Here is an 18,730-nt window from a genome sequence, read left to right on the forward strand (position 1 = left end):
TTACAATTAATTAGTCAGCTCTTTTTTTCTGTACAGAAGAAAAAATGGCGTATGAACTACTGCCGAAACAACAAAAAAATGATTTTCAACATGCAAACACCAACTACCACTTGTAACTTTACCGCGCTTGAAAATATAGTTTTTAAAAAGGTCAGTTCTCTTTGTACAAATATAGCATTTTGGCAAACTTGTTATTACGTCACCTCGCTTATAAAGCCATTTTTACCCGGTCGTCAGGGCTGACGTTATACCGGAGTCTAACAGTAGTATGCACGATATGCCACCACTCGCATAAGAAAGTGGGGGGTTGATGATATGTCCAGAATACTACCTTGTATATACAAGTGTGTATCCCATTGTACAAAACCCCGTGTTTAAACGTAGGGTAATACATAATTATTGAAAATAAAATTTACATTCTCCGACAGATGTGGCATTTCAATGCATATAGATAATGCTTGATATGAATTTATAAATTAATAAATAAACATCATTGGTCACTAAAATATAATTTCTGTGAATTATTCACGTGTTTAAGTGGCATCGGCCATTAATTTTTAACTTCAATTCTTTTGATTAACGTTCCCTTAAGAATATAAATTAACTCATAACTTTTGACACTAGTGACCAGGTATCAGGGGTTCCGTGAAATTCAGTTTTTGGGATAAAATTATATTTAAAAAAGCTTACGTTCCGTCTCCCAATCAGACTGTCAAGGCAATCTTGGATGTCATCAAGGAGCCTTAATATCCAGCAAGAATGCCGCAAGAGATGTTTAAATTCCTAACAGCATTTCCTATGGTGACGCACATGTAAAACTGGAGAATCCCCGCGGTTGGGCAGCATTTCAAGTTATTTTGATAATCTCTGGGAACTATTTACTATGTGCCCGTGTCAAATTAATAAATTATCTAATTTCGGATAATCTGATCATGCGATATTGTATTAGTTATGCAGAAAGACGTCACTCTCTCCTGTGAATGCAACAGATACGGAAAACTGGCTAAGTGAAGAGATATCACTATTTCGGGAAAGGAAAATTCTTCTCTGCCCTCACGGGGACACGAACTTTGGTCTCTCGTTTACCGGACGAGTGCTCCACCAGCTAAGGGGCCATTCACGTATTACGTAAGCAGATTTTCAGTCATTTTTGACCCCCCCCCCCTTGTCCGCAAAAGTCAGCAAAATTTCGTCAGCAGCTTAGAATATTAGCTTAGAGTCTGGGCATTTTGCCTGTTGTGGCGTTGTTTTTTGTATTTGTATTTGTGTATCTTCAAAAAGGGGTGGTTGATGACGTAATCAACCTTCAAACCCAACTCCCCCCTTGTCATCTAAAGTCCACAAATCCGAAACCCCCTCGATGCTGACGTAATACTAGAATAACCCCTAAGTTATGAGAACAGATAGAATCCCCACCTCCCCTTGGAGCGTATGTATATGCTGAATAGGGTGCTTAGGGTGCTGAATAGGGGATTTAGTGCTGTAGTGGTGGGTTGGTAAGATATGGGGTTAGAGATGGGAAGAGTTCAGGGTATGTGAGTTCAAACCCACCCACCTCCCGAAACTTGCCGCTGTGGTGGTCGAGTGGTTATAGTGCCGGACTCGTGATGCGAGGATCCGGGTTCGAACCCCACAGTGGTGGTCGGCTGAAGTTGGTTTTCTGTGGTTCCCAACTTCAAGGCGCAAATGCGAGCCGATCTCCCCGTTAAAAAGTCTCGCCACAGAGAGCAACAGTCCTACAACGGTAAATCATTCAACCATAACACTTCACTCATAGTTAGAAAAACTGGGGGCAGATGACAGTACTACACATAACAAGCATTACACAGAAAACAAACTTTACGTCAGGTTGCACTACACGTACACGCACATTCCCGCATGTACCAATTCGTTGGGAGTTCGTTGGGGGGTTCCGCGGGGGGGGGGGGTGCATGTGTGGTGTAGCAGTAGTAGGTAGGGCCTCCAAAAAATGGCTCGGGGATCCATGATGTTCTTAAGTCAGCCACCTCGTTGGGCAATTTGCCTGTTGTGGCGTTGTATTTGTATTTGTATTTGAATGACTCCGTGCAATGGACGGCGGTCAATTTTCCACATCTGTTGTTTTTACAGGGTAGAATGACGTCTTTCTACATGCACGTCACCATCTGGCGGCCCTGATGTCATTTGCGCGCTATTAAAATAATGTTAGGTCAGACACTTACACTTCTGGTACAACTCACCGGGAAGTAAATTTCGCGATAGACCAGGGCTGCACCCAGTTTGTTAGAAAGAAAGCTTAATTCTCTGAGCGACATCGGGAATTTTAATCACAAAAATAGTCTGAATTATGCTTGATCACTCCTGTTTCGTTATTTTGGTGGCGTCATCTGCCCTCATTATTTATAATGAGAATTGCATGTGCCTGAATTTTCATCTCGTGCATAGTATCGTGCTAAAAGTCTGCATTTTTTCTCTTCAGAATTTTTTTTTTCCAATGAAAGACCGGTTCCTGTTCGCACCGCATATTGTCAACTGAATAATTTGAAAATTAAATATGCTCATCATCACTATTTGTTTAAAACTGTTGATTCGAAGATGTGGTGAAACGTAATTTTTAAATGACAATTCTCCCAAGAACTGCTTAAGAAAAGCATTTTGGCATTTTCAGAATAACCTATGGGCTGTATCATCGAAATGTTCTCATAGGCAATCATAGAAATAAGAGCATTTGTATGATGGATTATTGGTTTTTTTTTTTACTCCAATTACTGCAAAAATGAATTTCAATCGACAACATAAATTACGAGATTATTCAAAAATATAGAAGTTTAATTTTTTTTCGCTTGGAATAAAATTTGAAATCCGTTTTCAGTCCAACCGTCCGAATTGTGTTTATTATACAGAAGTTAAAATGGAACGTTTCCGCTCAATTTGACGGTCAAATTCTGCGCGTTCGCGTACATAGATCCCATTCTTCCAGAAGGATATAACGAAGCCTGCAAGGGGACACATGCAGAGGGACTAAGGGGGCCAGCAGGCTCGGCACTCCCTCAAAAAATGTCGTTCACTCAGTCAGGGTTACAAACACTGTGCATCAAGTAATAGAAGAGGTAGGTAATAGGTCGTTAGTCCCTGGGAGCAACGGATCGCAGATGCCAGTTAAATCCAAAAGCACATGGTGGACAACTGAACTGGAAGTGTCACGCAAGAAGCTCAGGGCTCTGAAAAGACGATATATACGAGCAAAAGATCAGGGGGGACAAAATTCGCCTGCGCATCGTATTTAATAAATATCAGGCTCAGTACCGTAAAGAGATTTGTAAAACAAAATTATCTGCCTGGCGTGCACTATGTGAAAAAACGGCCTCTGAATTTGGTACCGTATATCGTGCTTCTATGTCCCGCAAAACAAAACCGCAGCTGACTATGGGCCAATTTGGTGACGAAACAATTTTGCAGGCGGGGGAAAGACACCTTAATGACATTTACCCCGATGTTGACTCCGATGATTATGGTCCTCCTTGTATGAGCTCTAGTATGTACTTCGACCCTGATTTGAATATGAGAGCAATATCTAAGCAAGAGATAAAAAGAATCGTTGACCAGCTTAATATGCGGAAAGCCCCGGGTCTAGACCGGGTGAACAACAGGATGGTCAATTCGATAAATAAAGCATTTCCAGATCTTTTACATTCCCTATACAATAAGTGCCTGCAACTGGGATGTTTTCCAAATCATTTCAAAGAAGGTAAGTTACTCCTTTTATTGAAGAAAGGAAGACGTCCAGGAGACCCAAAAGCTTACCGCCCTATCTCTTTACTCTCTGGCTTCGGGAAGGTACTGGAGAAAATTTTGGTACAACGAGTCATGTTTTACACGGAGAGGCAAGGATTCTGGCATGCCAACCAGTACGGATTCCGACAAGGTCGTTCAGCAGAAATGGCGCTTGCAGACATGATGGAAGAGGTTAAGACGCAAAGAAATCGAGGTAATGACGTAGCCATCATATCCCTGGATATAGAAGGGGCGTTCGATAACCTCAGATACTCGTCTATACGCCGCCGTCTAGCAATAGCGCCCATACCACAACAGCTCAAGGTAATCTTATCGGACCTTCTGAACCACCGCCGAGCGGTGTTGGTCACGGATGCGGGAAAAGCTGTGAAAGAGCTTCAAAAGGGTGCTCCTCAGGGCTCATGTTCCGGCCCCTTGTTATGGAATCTTGTTTGGATGAGTTGTTGAAAATTAATTAGCCCTCAAACGTCAAAGTTCAGGCTTATGCTGATGACCTTTTGGTAATTGCATCTGTCCCTACTGTCAAGGGATCAGGTGATCTAGCAAAAGAAGCCCTTAGAACAGTGTCAAATTGGCTGCACATGCATAAGCTCACTCTCTCTATAGCTAAAACAAAATTCTTGTGGATATCAAAGAAAAGACCTCCCACCATCTGGTTCCAAGGGAAAACCATCAAGAAAACGGACGTGCTATGTTATTTAGGCGTGTTTATCGATAAGCAACTTAGCTGGGAAGATCACATCAAAGAACAGAAGAGAAAGGCGTCACGTGTTCTTCAGAAGATGCGTCTGATGGCTGGACCACAGTGGGGACTGACACGGGCTCTGAGGAGATCCCTCTACTTGACAGTGGTTGAGCCTATGATAGCTTATGGAGCTTCAATATGGCATTCTCCCAAGGTCCAGATGTTCAGACGGCTCGATTCTATACAAAGATCCTTCCTTCTATATATCTCTGGTGCGTATAGAACTACACCTACGAATGCTCTTCAGGTGATCTTGGGACTCCCGCCATTATCCCTCAAGATAGAATTCCTGGCAAGAGTCACACGTCTTCTAAAGCTTCACAAGCCATGTCCATTGTTAGAGAAAACATTAGTCCCGGACGCCTTCGAGCAAAAAACTATAGGCTGGACCTCACATCCTGCAGAATCTCTGCAGGCCAATCAAGTATTAATAGAATCTTCGGAGGATGATACACCTGAGGAGAAATCCGTCGTATATTACACGGATGGCTCTAAACTGGAATCAGGTACAGGAGCTGCCTGTATAAAAACCGTGGGAACGGAGATCGTGCATAAATGGGCTGCTAAACTAAAAGAAAATAATTCAGTATATCAAGCTGAGATGCTCGCTATATTTACAGCAGCTCTGGATGCAGCTACAAACAGGAAGCAGACTGTAATAAGATCCGATAGCCGTTCGAGTATCCAGGCCATTCTAAACCCGCTCTCTGAAAACGCAATGGCGAGAGAGATAAGGAGTATACTTGTATCTCACCCATCAATACGCATCTCCTGGGTAAAAGCCCACAACGGCCAGTGGGGAAACGAGCTTGCGGATGCCAAAGAAGTGACCAATACCGGAGTCTTTTACGACGAACAGCTTCTCACATATCCAGCTTCTCACGCAAAATCACTCCTCTGGAGGGACATGATAGCAAATTGGCAATTGCATTGGGATATGCCGGAGGCGTCAGGAAAATCAACTCATGAAGTTATAAAGAAAGTATATACTAGGAGCAGGGGCTGGTCACGAGAGCTCATCTTATTTGTCACCGGTCATGGGCCTTTCCCGGCAACCTTACATCGCTTTAAAGTGATTGCCAGCGATAAATGCTCTTGTCTTGAGCCTGGCACGCCCCTGCACTACGCCACATGCTGTCCAGAAACGATGCCCTTTCACTTCTGTTCGCCGGCTGCCCATTTACACAGACCATGGATGCTTGGCATACTACGTCGAGAGGAATCAAAGGCGAAGATAAGAAAAATGGTGAAATTCCTTGAGGAACATCCCGAGAAGATAAGGGATCCGTCTCCTCCAGCTCCTGCAACTCCGGTACCAGCGCCGTTAAGGAGATCGCCGCGTCTTCACCCTGACAGTGCGCTGGTGGCACTGTTTGCGAGCGAGGAGCAGGATGAATCCCAAACCTAATTAATGACGTCTCGGAGAAATTAGACTGACTGTATTGAACTGCCCGAGCGCAATGAGATGCTCTGCCCTTCTTGTCATTTGATACAATCCTTGATCAATCAAATTTCTGATTGCGCCTTTTGCGATACGATTTTATACAACTTTCCATGATTATTTATTATCCGTGCCCGTTGCACTTTGACTTTAACTTGATTAATTTGATTCTTCGATTTACATAATTTTTGATTTCTTTGCATTATGTAATCTTTGACGTATCAATAAATATTGGTTTTGCCGGAGATGCCCTGTTTCCCCCCCCCCTCCGAGGGGGGTGCGAAGTGCTTACGTTGCTTCTTGCGACAGAGCCTGGGTGTCTCGCGGTTTCTCCAGTTTCTCCAGTCAGGGGTTATAACCCAGTGCGGCAATTTCAGAGGGGGGTGTTAAAGTTGAGAATTGATTGGTCAAGAAATCAGTATAATGAAAGAACGGCGGCAAAATATGTATAACTCACTGATGGTGACACCATAAATCCGCCTGTACCTTTGTCAGGTGAGAGAGTCTGCGAGTGACCAAACGAGTGAGTTAGCAAGCATGTGAGTTACAAAAGTATGACCTAGAGAGGAAATGACGAAGTCAGTGACGAAGAGAGTAACCTAGAGAGTATGCAAGTATTTGAATGAACAAAAGAAGGACCTAAAATGCAAGTGACTAGATTAGTGAATGAGTTGGAGAGTTGGTAACGCATGTGTGTGAACTCCTCTTCCTAACCATGGCCGCCGCTTTGTCTCAATTAGAGAAATTAGTAGGCAGTGCAGTTGGTGGAAGAAGACCAGGGCCGGCCATGCTGAGAAAATGTGCGTGTATGTGATGTGAACTTAAAGACCCGTTTACACGCGGTAAGTGATTAAGTTGTTAACTAAATTTTAAGGTGTTTTTTTAAAGCTCATAGCTTTCGTAACGATGGATGAAGATGATCAGGTAGAACTTACGAATACTGTGATCAGAGCCACAACATACGATATTTTTTTAAAGAAGAATATGAAGAATATAAATTTATTTACTTTCACTTATACAAGAGGGGGGGGGGAAGGAAACACACAACATATTATAAACTTATGTAAATCATCGAGAAGAGAGAGAGAGAAATATAAGATATCTCTATTTCTCCTCTAAGTTGTAAATATCGATTATATGATATTTTAATCGAAGTTAAAGAGGAGATAAATCATATGAATTACGTAAGCCGAAAATACGGGAGAAGATTCTTGGCATTCGTAGGAAATTCTAAGGGTTAAAAATCAAATGATAAAAATTCATTATACATAAAAATCATTTGCAAATTTTCGAAATTATTATTTTTTAAATTTAATGCAGATGCTATTTTTATGTTAAATATTTGATTATGGATTTTTACAACAGATGGCAGCAAATTCGTTATGGCCGAGAGAAATATTCGAACCCCCCCCCCCCCCCCGTCCAGTTTTTAATATATAATAAATCCTCCAGACCAGCACCCGATATATTTTTTGAATCTTCAATTTTTTTCAACTCCTGTCATCACGTCGACAGAATATTCCATAGCTTTTGCCAACATCGAATAATTTTTAGCATGTTTGTTGAGGTAGTTTTCATTTCTATAGTTTGGCGAAGATATTCGTCAACAAACTTGAAGGCTGTGTCCTCTGGCCACTTCACCATCCTCTATTTCCGCGGAATTCTAGCGAAACGGTAGGAGACGACGGAGCATAAACAAGTTCACACTTGAGATCAAAATAAACCCCTCCGTGAGAGAGCGAAAAGACCCCCTCTGTGTGGCAGGCCACTCCCACTGGCGCATGCGCATAGGTCTACTTAAGGGGTCATTCAAGTATTACGTCAGCATCGGGGGGGAGGGGGTTTCGGATTTGCTGACTTTTGATGGGGGGGGGGTTGAAGGTTGCTTACGTCATCAACCACCCCTTTTTGAAGATATGAAATATTCTAACCTGCTGACGAAATTTTGCTGACGGTGGGGGGGGGGGGGAGGAGAGGGTCAGTGTTTTGCTGAGTTTCGCTGACGGGGGGGGGGGTTCAAAAATGACTGAAAATCTGCTTACGTAATACTTGAATGGCCCCTAAACGGGAAAAATAGAACCGTTTTCATTTCACTAAATTATTAAATCACTTATGCACTTGCCACTTACTAACTAAACTCGTGTAAACGGCCTTTATCGTCTGCATACAATGTAACGTACTTGGCAACTTAAAATTTACTTACCAACTTAAACACTTACCGTGTGTAAATGGGCATCAACGGGAAGTGGGTATCTATGTAACGCTTGTTATAGTACAAATACAACGCCACAACAGGCAAAATGCACAACGAGGTGGCTGAGAAGAAGATGCCCATAAAAAATATGGATGTCATATATTTCAAAAATACAACAACCCAATTAAAAATGCAATTAACAAAAATTATAATCAATATATACACATGATAAAATATTACACAATGTCCATAAAGAATACTTATGGTTGTCTTATTATAAGTATGGACAGAGCTTCTCGATTTACCCCAACATGTTCATCGTATTTCTTTTTAAACGTGTCAATTGTGTTACAATTTACTACCTCCGGGGGTAAGCTATTCCATTTATTGGCAACCCTATTAGAGAAAAATTCCCTGCGACACCATAACCTCGCATTGTTCCTTACCAATCGATACCGGTGTCCTCTTGTAAAAACAGTCGATTGGCGGTGTACTAAAAGTTCATGGTCCATCCTATCCATCCCATTGAAAATTTTGAACACTTCGATCATATCTCCTCGACACCTACGTTCATCTAATGTAAACATATTCAAAAAATGAAGTCTCTCTTCATAACTCAAGCGCTGTGTGCCAATAAGGACACGCGTAGCTCTTCTCTGCACCCCTTCAACCAAGTCTATGTCCCAAGTCTGTAGGTATGGTCTCCAAAACCTTACAGCCATGGACGAACTAAGCCTCGAAAAAGCGGAAGAATGACTTTAGGAGAACGCGAAGAGACCTTTTTGAAAATGAGACCAAGCATTCTATTCGATTTTTTGACCACCGCTGAACAGTGTTCAGAAAACTTAAGTCGCTCGTCAATGAGAATTCCCAAATCGGTGACCCTAGTTGCATCCGGGATAGTGACACCATTCAACTCGTAAGAGAACCGTGGGTTGTTCGAACCAAAATGAGCGACCATTCACTTATCAACGCTAAACGTCATGCTCCATCAAAGCCCCAAGCACGTATTATTCTGGTAGAAATTGGAACATCATTAGTTTTCCAAATTTTTTATTCCATCGCCCCTTCTTCAAAAAAACTTCTCTCTCTCTCTCTCTCTCTCTCTCTCTCTCTCTCATCACCCTCCCAATCAAATTCACCCATAGGACCCTATACTAAATTCACATTGCTACTACAGCCCCCCCCCCGACCATTCCATCGCCACCAGGGGGCGATCTTGCCCACTTTGGGGAAACACTGCCTTAGAGTGTCCGAAGGTACAACGTGAGCTATTTTGTACTCTAAAGGGTGACAGCAACAGGTAGGTTAGGATTTCGAAGATTTTGAAATCAAAAATAAATCAACAAAACCTTGATAATACACTACGACTATGACAAATAATCACAAAAAAATAAAGGGAGACAGGAAAAAAATAAAGATGGGAAAGGTAAAAGTCGTATTTGCTTACCTTGAGTCTTCCACATGTTTCCCATCACTATAAGTTTACATCCGTGAGGAACCACTACCTTACATTGCCCCCTCCTCCCCCCCCCGTTTTCGAAATTTAAAATTGAATGTCCGTGGGTACAACTGTCCTTAGGCGCAACCGCGTGTTTCCCCTCTAATATACAAGTTAGCGTTGAATTAATTTTTGTTAATTGGTTGTGGGATAAATTCATATTTGAATGTAAAGTTTATATTCATACCAAATGAATCTGATCCAATATCATACTTTATAATTTGATAAAAATTGTTTTTTCGGGTTCGAAGACCGTCGTCCGTTTGAGTTAGTTCTCAACGTTTCCCCAACACTAGTGGTTGGCATCTTCAGGAGAATAGATAAACTGGATCAAAGTCTTATCTATTCTCCTGATGATGCCAACCACTAGTGTTGGGGAAACGTTGAGAACTAACTCAAACGGACGACGGTCTTCGAACCCGAAAAAACAATTTTTATCAAATGATGGCCGCGAAAACCTTATCAACTATTTATACCATAATTTGATAGAAAGAAATTCACTTCAGCAATGAACGCACTACGTGCCACTAGAAATGTATTTAGAGGTCCAACCATTGGTTGTAAGAGTTATCTATAGTATACAGGGTGCATAAGTAACAGGGTGCACGCCATTTTACTGGCAAACCGTTCATCCTAGAGTCACTTCCACAATTACAAAAAGTATTCAAATAACGTGTGGTACTTAGATATGTCATTTCTGTATAGAAAGGGATTGTATACTTAATAAAATAAAACCTATTTTTTTATAAATCCACATAAAATGCGACACAGTGTTATAACTAATGCTTACTATGGTTCTTGTTGCATAAAACCATGTTTAAATAGTATAAGCACCCCTCTCACCGGTAAAAGATGCAGCCCGAGCCAGAAAGAGTACTCGTATCGAAATGTGGTCGTTTTATGAAAACGAAAATCATATTAAATTAATAATACACTGTTCCTGTCATATTTATGTAGAGTGAGGGTGGCCAACCTGCAAATATGCAGGAACATCGAGATCACTCGCATTTACTGTGAACGAAATCTGGGGATAAGAATGCACCTGTAGTGACCGATTGTATTCTACATCAGATGTCACATCATCATCTGCCTAGGGGCCATTCAGGTATTACGTAAGCATATTTTCAGCCATTTTTGACCCCCCCCCCCCCGTCAGCAGTTTCTTCAAAAAGGGGTGGTTGATAACGTAAGCAACCTTCAATTCAAACCCCCTTCCCCCCCCCCTTCATTCACGTAGTGTCGTCTCAACGGTGTTGCTGCGGAAGTTACTTACGATATTTTCCGTATTATATATTACTAGGAAATTATAAACAGGTATTTGCGAAAATAATAATCACCTTTCCAATTAGAGAATTACAATTTAATTTTATTCATTCATTGAAAATACTTCGACACGGTGCATTACACTAAACTCGATACAATTTACATTCAACATGGACACTCTCACTCCACCAAAATACACACACAATAATTATATATAGTTTGAATCACTCACCGTCATCTCAGGGCAAGGTTTCTTGCGTCCCCTACATTGAGGGATCTCGACCCGGGGTTAGGAGGAGAGAGAGTAAATTAACGACTCTTCAAGCGCGACATGTTGGTCGTCCAACCTCCAGCAATACTCTCCCTGGCAAAAGCCTCGTGTGTTCCCAAACCAAGTTGGTGAAGACCTCTGCTATTGGTCAAAGGCAATCGCCTGATTTCTGTAAGGGGTTTCATTGGCCCAGAGGCACAATGTCTGTCTGCAGAGTTGTGATTGTGTTATGTAATACGTACTTATTCGGTGCTCAAGTGCGTCTTAGAAATACCTGGTGAGGGAAAGGAGAGCACACGTGTTGCATCCCTGTATGTATGTATGCATGATGTGTGGTTTCTCGATGAGAAGGGGAGAGAGTGTGTGTAAGGTGCACTCGTGACAGTGTCCAGAGCTCTCCAAGCCAAACGAGCGGAAGGGGGGGGGGGCATATGTTATTGAAGAATTTAATTTATTCTGAAATTAGTTTATTCGTTAAAATGATTTTCATTTATTCTGAAATTAATTTTTTTCACGAAATGATATTTTCTGTTCCGAAAAAATAAATCAACACAAATGTCAATTTTCATCAATCATAAAACATTTTCATATCGAATATGAACTTCCATGAATTCTGGAATTGAGAATTTTTTTCATTAAATAATAATACCTTAGTGAGGCCGGGATTACACTATAAAAGTTTAATAAAAGTCCTTTTATAAGATATGAAAAATGCTACCAATATGATCATCGGTTGCATTTTTTAGAATGTAACCAATAATCTTGTTGGTGGCATTTTTCAAGCGTTATAAAATGACTTTTATCGAACTTTAATAGTGTAAATTAGGCCTAATTCATATTATATTTCCTTTAATAATCACGCAAATATTTTTTTTAATGTCTCTTCAATTTTTAATAATTTATAATTTTTTAATGTAATATTCTTCCAATAGTTCTGGAAATGTTTTTCATTTGTTCATTTCTCCTAAACTTTACAACATGACAGGAAAAACAAGGTTCAGCAAAGATCACGGGATACATATACAAATTTGTGGCAGTTTACGCCCCACCTGGACCTGCAGATGCCCCCCCCCCCCAAATATATATATATATATATATATTTGGTTGATCCATGAAATGATTTCGTTTATATATTTACACTTTATTTACAACGGATAATATGTACATAATACAAACGGGAATGCTGGTAGAGAAAAATGTGGCCCGTGCACGGCGAGACACAGACACACGCGTCGGTGATACAGATACAGATAGATTAACGTCCTCTATGCCTGCTTAGGGCTCTAGGACAGCTTTAGTTCATAACGTCAGAGTGCAATCTTGTACAAAAACAGTTGCGAAGATGATCAGGAACAACAGAACTGTGGGGAACAAATTACAATGAAGAAACAGTCTTGGCAAAAGAAAAAAAACAAACAAACTGGTAGATGATGCAAAGAAAAAAAACCATAAAAATCTCAGCTCCTAGAAAAATGAAAGCAGCCAATGTCAAAAACGATTACATTTTCCCATGAAAATTTCAAATTCCTTGATCAAAGTGCTCGGAGTCACTTCAATGAGTGTGTGCCAGTCAGATATCTGATTATTACCAAGGCCTACATTCTGCAGAAAGCATTCTCTAAAAATTGACCATTTAGGACACGTAAATAAGAAATGATTGTTAGATTCACAATTGTTGTCACAGATACAGTTAGGTGAACTTATTTGATGAATTCTGTGAAGGTAACCATTGGTAGGTGCTCTGTTGGTCATGAGACGATAAAAACGTGATTCAAACTTGCGGTTAGTAAAGTAGGGCGAAAATTTTTTAACAGCATCGAAGAAACGATCTGCAACTGGATAAAGGGGTTTATTACAAAAATATTGATGAATTGATGATTGCCAATTTTTGTGTGAAAGATTAATCACATGTGGGGAAAACTGGATTTTGGGAATCGACTGCTGTACGTGCTAGATGATCTGCAAGCTCATTGTAGAAGACACCCTTGTGGCCTGGACACCAAACTAATGAGATTCTTGTCGCCCGCAATGATGCTAAATATAAGGCATAACAAGTTGCTAAAACCACGGAATGAGATTTTGGGTTGATGTTGGCGATTGCTTGAATAGCTGATTTGCTATCGGATAAAATTATGTAGTTTTCATTGCTGACAATGAATTTTAGTGCTGCGATCATTATTGCAACACATTCTCCAGTGAAGACAGATGAGCAATCATGGAGCGCTGCTTGAAATGAACTACGAGTTTTTGCACAGAAAATTCCAATAGAGGTATGAGCTCTTTTTGAGGCATCTGTAGCTATAATAGTAGAACAAGACCAGAGTTTTTGTTCGTGTTCATAAAATAGTTGCTTTGTGAGGAGATCATTTGATGATGTTTGAAATGGAAGGGAACTGGTTGTGAAATCAATATTGGTGATAAACCAAGGAGGATTCGCAAAAAACAGAGGTTGAAGAGGAATAAGTAAATTGTTGTCCTGGATGAATTGAATAATAGAAGGATCCAAAATTTTAGTATGTAAGCCTTGACGGTCAAAACTTAAATTAGAACAGATATGTTTGAACACAGAGCTGTAATGGGAAGCTCTTGCTTTGATAATATGATTAGTGGCGTTTTTTAACAAAAATAGTGAAAATGGAGGTTTTCCACAGATGCTGAGTAACAGAGGAATCGGTGTTGAGATTGGAAGACCAGTAGCAATGCGAAGAGATTGGTGATAGATAGCAGAACACTTTTGAATATTTTTCTTGGAGCTATTATGCCACAAGAATGAACTGTAATTCATGAAGCTTGAAGTAATGTTAGAACAGATAGCCAAAAGTTTATGCCCTTTAGCTCCACGAAGCCTGCCTGCAATCAACTTCATGATATTACAAATGTTAATGGCTTTTTTGGAAATGTGATTGATCTGGGGACTCCAACTCAGCTTTTGATCCCAAATAACTCCAAGAATCTTGATATTTTCCTCGTAATTTATCTGAGCATCGTTGATTTGGATATTTGGGAGAAAAGGAATATTTTTTTTCGTAAAAATGCTGTAACTGCATTTCTCAGTAGACAGAACAAATCCTCACTGATCCATCCAGTTTGAAACAAGGTTTAAGGCAGAATTCAATTCGTCTGTAACATCATTCAAGTCTGATTTACTGATCCAAAGAAAAATGTCATCAGCATAAATGAAGGGATGAATGGAGTTGGGAAGGTGAGAAAGAATGTCAGAAATATAAAGATTAAATAGCCATGGAGAAGTAACACATCCTTGAGGCAATCCCCTTTTTAAATCAATCCAATCTGACTGATGGTTTCCCCAACTAATGATGCATCTTCTGTCCATCAAAAAGTTCTCCATCCATTTAACGAAAGTTCCATGAAACCCAAAAGATTTGAGCTTGTATAAAAGTGCAGAATAGATGACTGAGTCATAGGCGCTTTTAATATCAAGAGAAACAATGACGCCAAATTCTTTGAGCCTGAAAGTATTAGAAATAAAGCATTTTAAGTCATTAAGAAGGTTTTGAGATCCAGAACGTGGTTTAAAGGCATAGATGTTCGCTGGGAAGAGTTTGTATTTTAATGAGATCCAGTTGAGTCTGTACAGAATTATTCGTTCCAAAATCTTCAGTTTTACGTTTGTTAATGTCAGTGGACGATAAGACTTAGGACAACTTGGGTTTTTATTAGGTTTGAGTAAAAAAATTATTTTTCCATACTTCCAATCCACTGGAATGGTTCCAGAGAGCCAAATTTTGTTGTATTCAGCACACAAGAGATGAATTTGATAGTCTGGAATTAAAGAGTATGATTTAGCGTTGATACCATCAGGACCTGGCGATGTGTTTGGAGTACGACGAATTGCAGATTTGAGCTCTCCAATGGTAATTGAAACATTCATCAAATTAGAGAAGTCTTATTGGAGGCCACTGAAACAGTCAAAGACCTTGTGAGTGTAATTATTTATAAGAGATGACTGGAGAAGATTTAGCTGATCCACCCACCACTTCTAAATTGTTGACCTGGAACACAAGATGACGATCCACTTGGAGTTTAGACTGGATGAGTTTGAGTTTTCTAAGAATTGTAAAAATCTTGGGATAAATGGCATGAATAAAAATATTTTCTGACATAAATTCCCTTTTTCGGAGGTTGAGCTCCTTCTTGAATTTTGCATTATTTTTCTTAAAGATGATCCAACACGGAGGACAAGGGCATCTCAGATATTGTCTGAATGACCTTTTCTTGCAGATGAGCAATGATCTTAAGGATAAATCAAAATACTCATTATATTGGTGAGGATGTGATTGTACCTTTTTTGTAGCTGATATGCAGGATTTTTCTACATGATCAGAAAAATAGCAAGTATTGTCAAACAATGTCAACTTTTCTTTGAAGAAATCCCAGTTTGTGGTGGCTATTTTGCGAGAAAATTTATTTACCCGAAGATTGATGTCGAGACAAATAGGCAGATGATCACTGTCGTAAAGGGAGTCACTGCTGTACCAGTTAATTTTACCCATTAAGTTTGAAGAACAAAAACATAAATCTAATGTGTTAGACGAAGTGCTTGAAAAATGAGTAGCACACTTGGGTTGGATCAGACAAACAAGGTTTTGTTGAAGAAACAAAAAAGGATTTCTGCCAGCTGTGTCTGTCCGAGGACTGTTCCAAGAAGAATGGGACGATGTAAAATCACCAACAATGATGAATGGAGATGAGATTTTAGAAAGAATGGTATTCATGACTGTAGGGATTTCGGAAGTGTCAGCCAAATAGATGTTTGCTATATGAATGTACTTGTTATGGAAATGAATCTTGATAATGATTACTTCAACGCCTTGAAGACAGAATTTATGAATAACGTGTAAAGGGTATGTAGAGCGAACAGCAGTGAGAACACCACCTCTGCCTGAGCTGTTGTCTCGGTCACATCTGCATATTATAAAGTTTGGTAAGTGGAAACGGTCATTACATGTAAAGAATGTCTCCTGGAGACAAAGTACATCATAATCTTTTTGAAAACGAAGAAGGTGTAATCTCTTGTTATTGGTGAGTTCTGAGTATTGATGATGTTATTGAGCAAGTTCCATTGAAGCACCTTCAATGATGTAAACATACAGAAAATTGAATAATCTTGACTAAAGTAGAATGAGCAAAATTATGAAAACCATGAATAGCTTATTCAATGAAGTAAAAGTGAAAATCAACATATCTGCAAATCTAGCAGTTGAACACAAAAAACAGTACTCACTTGTACTGAAATAAGAGAGGGGAAAAGAAAAAAAAATTATCATTGATTATGATGGTTTGAACAGTTTTGCTTTGGTGTGACTGTAGAGGACTCTAGCAATGGCTGCTGCGCAGGAGTATCCTTTGAAGGAGGAACTTGAAATTTATTTTTCTTATGGGGCAGCTCACTGGTGAATGCAGATGCGATCAACTCGCTGTTAAGTGCAGATGACAATAGTGGTACAGCTTCCTTGATGACTTGAGATATCAGATCTGGAACAATTGACTGCATAGCTTCAGTGATCAGTGCATGCATGGAGATTTTCACATCTTCAATTATTTTTTCACGCATTGTTTCGATTTCTTTACGGACCAAATTTTGGATATCGATTTTTAAGTCTGTGATAGTTGATGGCACACAATTTATACTTGCTCTGTCGGCAAAAGTTGGCGATTTATCTTGGAAGAATTTGCGAGCTTGGTGAATTGGAATCCGCTTGATTGTTTTGTACTTGATTATTTCTGCCTCTTTAATAAATGTTGGGCACTTCTTGTCCATGGGATCATGACCTTGAGCGCAGTTTATACATTTAGGAGCATTCGAACATGATTCTGTATCATGATGATCACCACAGGTCCTACAGATAGTGTTGGTAACTGGACAAAATTTAGTACGATGGGTAAATTTGAAGCAACGAGTGCATTGGCTTGGTTTTTCTATAAACTCTTGAGGATGGAAGATTTGGAACCATAATTTGAGATCAGCAGGAATGGAACTGCCCAAGATGGTAATTAACAAAGTATTTGTGGGTATTTTATTTTTCACGAAACGTCTAATGCACAATGGAACCAAACCATTGTCCATCAGCTCCAAAGCCACATCACTCAGCTATTCAGAACATGGGATATCTCTCAGAAGCATTTTTGAAGATAATGTATCAGTAAGTAGAGTCGCTCTGACCCGAATATTTCCAATGGAAAACAGCGATAGGGCCTCCAATACAACTTCAGGTGATGCCGAAGTGAGAAGTAAGTCACCATTTCTTGCGAATTGGATTTCATCGATGAGGTTTGCATTCAGAAATTTTTGTTCAAGGCACATACGTAATTCCTTGGGCTTTGATTTTGGGATGGTCGTATCTCCAACAATCTTTACGGTGAACTGTAAGTTTGATCCAGATAGATTTTGAATAATGTCCTTGGGGCCGATGTCCGAAACCCAGAGATTATTTTCCGCCGATGTAGAAGGTAAGTCATTCAATGTCTCCATGGGGGAAAACATATTAGAGGATAGAGAATTCAATGATTGATGGTATTCACAGTGCCGTCTTAACGCATGGGCCTACCCGGGCACGGCCCGGGGGCCTCAAGAGAAGAGGGGGCCTCAGAAAAACGAGAAGTAGTTGAATGTTTCGAGAAGTCAGCAGCTAGGGCCTCAGAAAAACCACTTGGCCCGGGGGCCCATGATGCTCTTAAGACGGCCCTGGGTATTCATTGGGAGAAAACAACGCAGTATTAGAAGTATCCACACCTACGTCACTGAAGAAACACCCCAGATACTAACTAGTTGACCAAAAAGAGCAAAATAAATATTATATATACGTTTGAACACTAAAAAAAACGACGAAAGCAAAGAATTAAGCGAAACAGAAAAAAAAAACCCCTGAACACTAAGCAAACAGGAAGAAAAAGCCGACCTCAAACGAGTGAAGAATAAGCCGCCATTTTTTCGAAATGAAGTTAATGGAAGTTTTTCACACGCGTCGGTGAGTAACAACAAACAAGCAGAGTCAGACGCAAAGCGTATCAATAATTTTTAATAATCTTTAATACGCTTTGGTCAGACGCCTTTGACTCCCGATTTTCTGTTGCGTTGCCACGAGCAGAAAACAGAATAATCATTATATACAAGCTGCGAAGATACGCTAGCGCCATCGTGCGGGCAGCACTACATATATATATAATTTTTTCCATTTCCACCATTTTCCCACCATCCACTAAATTGATCGGCGTTTGCAACGAAGACAGAACACTTGACTTTGAACACGTGACACCATAATTAACATTTCTTAGGCCTTGACATATAGGCATCAAAGATGGTTTACAACAAATCATTATTGTTATTAAAATCCTGATTATTTTGTTACCCCATTTTTATTACTTCAGATGACTCAGATTATTACCGAAATTGTACACGTATCGCACCAATAAAATGGCCAATATATCGCGATATGTAAAATTAATTTGCAGTCTGCGGTAGAATACACGTACAGTAATTATAAAAATCTATTTTCATTCTTGCGGGTCATAGAAACTTT

This window comes from Pholcus phalangioides, unplaced genomic scaffold, assembly GCF_987345545.1.
Source record: "Pholcus phalangioides strain wild (caught in Gottingen) unplaced genomic scaffold, Ppha-v1.0 ptg000043l_1, whole genome shotgun sequence".
Taxonomy (NCBI): domain Eukaryota; kingdom Metazoa; phylum Arthropoda; class Arachnida; order Araneae; family Pholcidae; genus Pholcus; species Pholcus phalangioides.